Source organism: Erinaceus europaeus, chromosome 7 (assembly GCF_950295315.1).
Source record: "Erinaceus europaeus chromosome 7, mEriEur2.1, whole genome shotgun sequence".
Taxonomy (NCBI): Eukaryota; Metazoa; Chordata; class Mammalia; order Eulipotyphla; family Erinaceidae; genus Erinaceus; species Erinaceus europaeus.
Genome location: NC_080168.1, coordinates 52437774 through 52444607, shown reverse-complemented (window position 1 = coordinate 52444607; position 6834 = coordinate 52437774).

Below are 6834 nucleotides of genomic sequence, written 5' to 3'. Positions count from 1 at the left end.
ATATTCCATGGAATACTACTCTGCACTCAAAAAGATTATATTATATTGTATACTTTGGGACAAAATGGATGTGACTGGAGGTGATTGTGCTTAGCGAAATAAGAGATGAAAGACAACTGCCAGATGGTTTCACTCATGTGTTAAATGATGTCTCCAAGTCTCCAAACTCAACAGAAACAGATCATTTGCAGCTTCATTGTTAAGCAATCCTAACTCCTCATGTATTTCAAAAACATGCATCATAAATAAAAGGCAACCAAGTTATAGAAAAAGACTGGCATCTCAGGGGCCAGGTGGTGGTGCACCTGGTTAAGCACAGACAATACAGTGTACAAGGACCTGGGTTCAAACCCCTGGTCCCCAATTGCAGGAGGGAAAGCTTCATGAATGTTGAAGCAGGGCTGCAAGTATCTCTCTGCCTCTTTCCTCCTCTATCTCTCTTTTCTCAATTTCTCTCTGTCTCTATCCAATAAATAAATAAAAACAAAGAAAAAGAAAAAAACTGGCATCTCTTTTGCAGACCAAACCTTTTGTAAATATCCAAATACCCAACTAAGCAGTCTGTACTTTGGCCTTTGGTGTCTACAGTTTAGCGTCAGACTATGAGCCACTAATGTGTTACTGTTGACTCTGTGGGTGGGATAGGAGGTGGGTAGAGACCAGCCTGCATGAAGATTGGTAAAAGTGTGGGAAAGGAAACTGGAATCGAATTAGGTAAAAGGTTGGGGAATGGGTAAGAAAAGGGACATTGACTCTAGGACCAACTGAACTGGCTTTACATGGATTACTGCAGGTGAGGTATGTGACCCAGCCCCTGTAGGATGGATAGAGGGAGAGTTTGGCTGAGTGTCTCTGATCCACAGGCTGTTACTGTCAACATACAGATGTTACATTGTTCCCAAGAAGCCCTTGGCTCTGAAGGAAAGGTCCTAAGTGCTCAAGAGCTGTAAAACCACACTGCACACGTATGCATCATCCAAGTGAGGTACAGAGAGTGAAAAGACTTAGTTGCTTCTTTCTGTGGGAAAAACTCTCCAACCTCTGAGCCAGCAGTCAGTTGCTGGCTAGGGCCCTGTGAAAGCAACAGTGTACAACACAGTCTGCAGCAACATGAGACCAGTGGATTCAGTTGAGGCCATCCATCCATTCATCTCCAATGCTGCTGAAACCCACCCAAACAGCCCCTTGCCTGAAAAATATTCCTAGAACAAACACATCTCAGAAACTTCCCTTTGATCCTGTAAACCAGAGCCCTTGACATTCACAGTCAAGAAATTTTTCTTGGTGTCCAGCTGAGGTCCTCTAGCCACACCAGCCTGTTTCATCTTACCTCTACTTTATGGGAAGTGTTTTTTCTTTTTCTTTTTCTTTTTTTTTTTTTTTGCCTCCAGGGTTATCGCTGGGGTTCAGTGCCAGCACTATGAATCCATTGCTCCTGGAGACCATTTTTCCCAGTTTTATTGCCCTTGCTGTTGTTGGACAGGACAGAAATAAATTGAGAGAGGAAGAGAGGCAAAGATAGGGAGAGAAAGATAGAGACCTGCAGACCTGCTTTAGCACTTGTGAAGTGACCCTCCCATGGCCCTGGAGTTGGGGAGCTGGGGTTCATACTGGGATCCTTATGCCAGTCCTTGCACTTTACACACACAGACACACACACATAGTTTCTCTTCCTTGATCCAACTTTCTAGTCCTTTTCCAACTATGACACCATCTCCCCAGACAATACCTTTGGTATACCTGCATGTTAGCTGTCAGGCTCAGGCAAAAACTAGTAGTCATGGGCCCCTTGGAGTATACCTAAAATAGACCTAATTGCTTTTTCCAAAACTGAAACCCCAAATCTCATCTGCTATAGTCTTACCTTTAAATTACTGATTATTAAACAACTTGTTCTCCTTCATACCTTAATGCTTTTTTAGACACCAAGTTGCAGATGTTACCATGATGCCAACCTGACTTCCCTAGACAGATGAGCTCACCAGTGTACCCTGGAAACCCACCTTCTTGCCCCACTAGGGAAATACAGAAACAGGTTGGGAGTATGGATTGACCTTCCAACCCCTATGTCCAGTGGAGAAGCAATTATAGAAGCCAGACCTTCTACCTTCTGCACCCCATAATGACCCTGGGTCCATGCTCCAGAAGGACAAAGACTAGGAAAGCTTCCAAAGTAGAGGAAAGGGTATGGAACTCTGGTGGTGGGAACTGTGTGGAATTCTACTTCTCTTATCCAACAATCTTGTCAATCATTATTAAATCAATAAAAAAATAGTTTTTAAAAAAGAACTCTGGTGGGAAAGGTGTGGAATTATACCCCTATTTTAAAGCATACCTCTCATAATTTTGTAAATCAATATTAAATCACTAATAAAAAAATAAAAAGAAAAGTAATTATGTCACTCATTTGTTTCCAAGTGGGGGAAACAAATTGGACCACACAGGGCCACATGGAGAAACACTGAATAATTTCAGCAGAATTTAGGACATAAGAGCTACTCCCAGTTGTCCAGAACCTAGTCCTGGTGGTTAGGGCATTTGGAGAGTTCCTAAGAGTATGAGAGCCCTGTTCAATAGAGGAGTTGATTGGAATATAGGCTCTGCACTTGCATATTCACATTTGTTTGGTTGTTTTACATATGGAACATACACTATCCAGTAAATAGCTTAGTATCTTTGGGAATTAGCTATTCTTGGGAAAAGCAATCTCTCCAAGATCAGTAGTTAGAGTAATGCTTTATATCTTCCTGGGATTCCTCTGCCAGCTCACTTAGTTTGGTCATATGACAAGCTAGGTATGCTTTCTTCACCTGTTCCTGACTATATACATATATTTTGTGTGGTTGAAGATAAAATGGACACTAGAGTTTGTTTATTCATATACTCATTTCTCATTATTTACAAATGTGCCAAGAAAAGTTGCCTCATAAGAGAGTAAAGTTGAAGAGTAATGGTGCTAGTCACCCGTGCCCATAAACTAGGGGAAAAATATATACCTGAAAGCAGAAGTACACAAGAGCAGGCAGGGAATACCCCCAACACTTCATCTGCACTATTACAGTCTTTAGGTCCATGATTGTTCAACAATTTGCTTGGCTTTGTATGTTAACTCTCTTTTCAGCCACCAGGTTCCGGATGCCAGCGAGATGCTGAACAGACTTCCTTAGACAGACGACCCCATCAATGTGTACTGGAGCTCCACTTCCTCAGAGCCCCACCCTACTAGGGAAAGAGAGAGACAGACTGGGAGTATGGATCGACCAGTCAATGCCCATGTTCAGCGGGGAAGCAATTACAGAAGCCAGACCTTCCACCCTCTGCAACCCACAACCTGGATCCATACTCCTAGAGAGATAGAGAATGGGAAGGCTATCAGGGGAGGGGATGGGATATGGAGATTGGGTTATGGGAATTGTGCAGAATTGTACCCCTCTTATTCTATGGTTTTGTTAATGTCTCCTTTCTTAAATTAAAAAGAGAGAGAGAGAGAGAGAGAGAGTAAAGTTGTCCTTGGGTAATGAACTGTAAAAACCAGAAGTTTCAATTGTAGTGACAGCTGAAAAGTACAGAAATCATTAGACTGATTCTGGATCATGGACAGAGAACAAGGAAAGCTAAAGGAGAAGAGTAATGGTGTGGGTAGGGACTAATAGCAGGCTGACAGTAGACTGAGAAGGTCCCGGAACTGGAGGAAGAGAAACCACCAAGGGAAAGAAACTATCATAAATGGGAAGAGACTTACCATGGACAAACTTTATTTCCCAACTGACGTTGGTACCAGATTTATTTATTTCACTTTTCTAAAAGTACTGAGTTTTCTAAACAAAATAAATAAAATAAAACAGTATCTAATCATAATACTTTCACATGGTGAGACCAAGAGTACTGAAAAAGGATAGGATAGAATTTTTAACTCTTTTTATTGGAACCACTGAAGGAAATTTAGAAATCAAAGAAGCAAGTTTTTAAAAGCATACCTCTGTAAATCTGAAGACAATTCACCCTCTATCTAATGATTTCTAGTACAGTTCAACATATTTTTTTCTTTCAGTATGGCAGCCAGAGTGATTACTTCTGTGAGTCTAGAGAATGAAATATCTGATTTACACATATTTCCTTCACAAGTGGAAGAAAGGGAGGAGGGGAAATTATGGGTTGAACTACTTCTATAGATTATGAAAAGTTGTGTGGAATCCAGACTTTCAAGTTTTATTATTTAAACAATTGTATTAAGTCTCAATGCCAGTTTTCAATTTCTGCATTAGACCCACTGATCTTAGCATGATAACATGATCTTAGCAAAACTTGAAAAAGAAAAAAGTGAGTTTTGGCATAATGTTTGCTGTGGTGAGGTAAGAATTTTTAAATTAATAAACATGATGGGAAACGGGTCATGTTTCCCCAAAAGAAAACTTGGAAATTAAATTTCCATGCAGGAAATTTACTGGGAGGTTTTCTGGGGACATGTGGGGAAAAGAAGAAAAGTAATATTGGGTAGGAGGAAAAGTTGGATTACGACACTTTCATAACAAAAGCTCAGATAATCCCATGGGATAACATCATATGGAATAACGATATTCCATATTTGTGCTGAGACATCCCCACAGAATTATTTCAAATTGTAGAGAGGGGCCCAAACCTTCATATCCTCACAGTGACTGACTTCATACAGAAAAACTGTGTGGTAGTAGGCAGCATGGCATGATATGAGTCTGCAATCTTTTTGTTAACTCTCCCTCATCTCAGCAGAAGAAAATCTCTGGGTTGGAGGTTGGTGAGTGTGGTTCAGCTAAGAGTAGTTGAATATACCCAGAAACTGGGGTGGATGGTCTTAAGGTGTGTCCCTATGAAACTGATGTGTTAAAGTCTAATACCCAAATGTGAGGGCATTGATTAGGGTAATGATTAGGTTATGAGAGCAGAACCCATGTGAAAGGAATCAATGTCTTTATGAAAGAGACTCCATAGAGATACCTCTTGCTTCCATCAAATGAAGATACAATCAGAAGCCCTGGGGGGCAATCCTCAGCAAACCATATTGGCTCACTGCTCTCAGACTCTCACCCTCCAAAATTGTGAAAGAAATATCTGTAATTTAGAAGTCACTGTAGAACCCGAATGGACTAAGGCAATGGGAGAAAAATGCTTTGACCTAAAGAAACTGGAGATGATCTACACAATTTCCCACAGCAACTGAAACAGAATATTCTAACAGGTTACTATACATAATCACTGCGCCAATGCTATGTAAAGGGATGGATGTGTTTTAGCAAAGAAAAGCACTTTGACTGAACTGGAAGTTGAAAGAGAACATAGAATTTCTTCACAAAGAACTAGAGTACGGTAGTTACAGTCTGTGGGTAATTACAATCTGCTCCTTCTACAGCCATTCACCCATTTATTCCATTTACCCCCTTATCATCATTTATGAAATACTTCTACCATGAAATGAAGCTACATCAGGTAAGAAAGCATACCCCACAAAGCATCATTTTAATTTCACCACCTGAAGTCCCCAGCATCTACTGACACAATGTAGGGCAAATAAAGAAATTTTTTTTAATTTCTTTATTGGGGAATTAATGTTTTACATTCAACAGTAAGTACAATAGTTTGTACATGCATAAGATTCCCAAGTTTCCCATATAACAATACAATCCCCAATAGGTCCTATGAGTCCTTCCTGGACCTGTATTCTCCCCAGCCACCCACCAAAGAGTCTTTTACTTTGGTGCAATACGCCAATTCCATTTCAGGTTCTACTTCTGTTTTCTTTTTTAATCTTGTTTTTAAACTTCTGCCTAAGAGTGACATCATCCCATATTCATCCTTCTGTTTCTGACTTATTTCATTCAACATGATTTTTTCAAAATGCATCCAAGATCGGCTGAAAACGGTGAAGTCACCATTTCTTACAGCTGAGTAGTATTCCATTGTGTATATATACCACAGCTTGCCCAGCCACTCATCTGTTGTTGGACACCTGGGTTGCTTCCAGGTTTTGACTATTATAAATTGTGCTGCCAAGAACATATGTGTACACAGATCTTTTTGGATGGATATGTTGGGTTCCTTAGGATATATCCCCAGGAGAGGAATTGCAGGATCATAGGGTAGGTCCATGTCTAACCTTCTGAGAGTTCTCCAGACTGTTCTCCAGAGAGGTTGGACCAATTGACATTCCCACCAGCAGTGTAGGAGGGTTCCTTTGACCCCACACCCTCTCCAGTATTTGCTGCTGTTACCTTTTCTGATGCAAGACATTTTCACAGGAGTGAAGTAGTATTTTGTTGTTGTCTTTATTTGCATTTCTCTGACAATCAGAGAGTTGGAGCATTTTTTCATGTGTTTCTAAGTCTTTTGGATCTCTTCTGTGGTGAATATTCTGTCCATGTCCTTCCCCCATTTTTGGATGGGGTTATTTGTTGTCTTGTTGTTGAGTTCGGCAAGCTCTTTATATATGTTGGTTATTAAACTCTTGTCTGATGTAAAGAGGCATGTAAAGATCTTCTAGAGGCATGTAAAGATCTTCTCCCATTCTGTAAGGGGTCTCTTGGTTTGGGTAGTGGTTTCTTTTGCTGTGAAGAAGCTTTTAAATTTGATGTAGTCCCATAGGTTTATACTTGCTTTAGTCTTCTTTGTAATTGGATTCGTTTCATTGAAGATGTCTTTAAACTTTATGTGCAACAAAGTTTTGCCAATATTTTCTTCTAAGTATCTGATAGTTTGTGGTCTAACATCCAAGTCCTTGATCCACTTGGAATTTACTTTTGTATTTGGTGAAATACAGTGGTTCAGTTTCATTCTTCTGCATATTTCAACCCATTGTTTCCA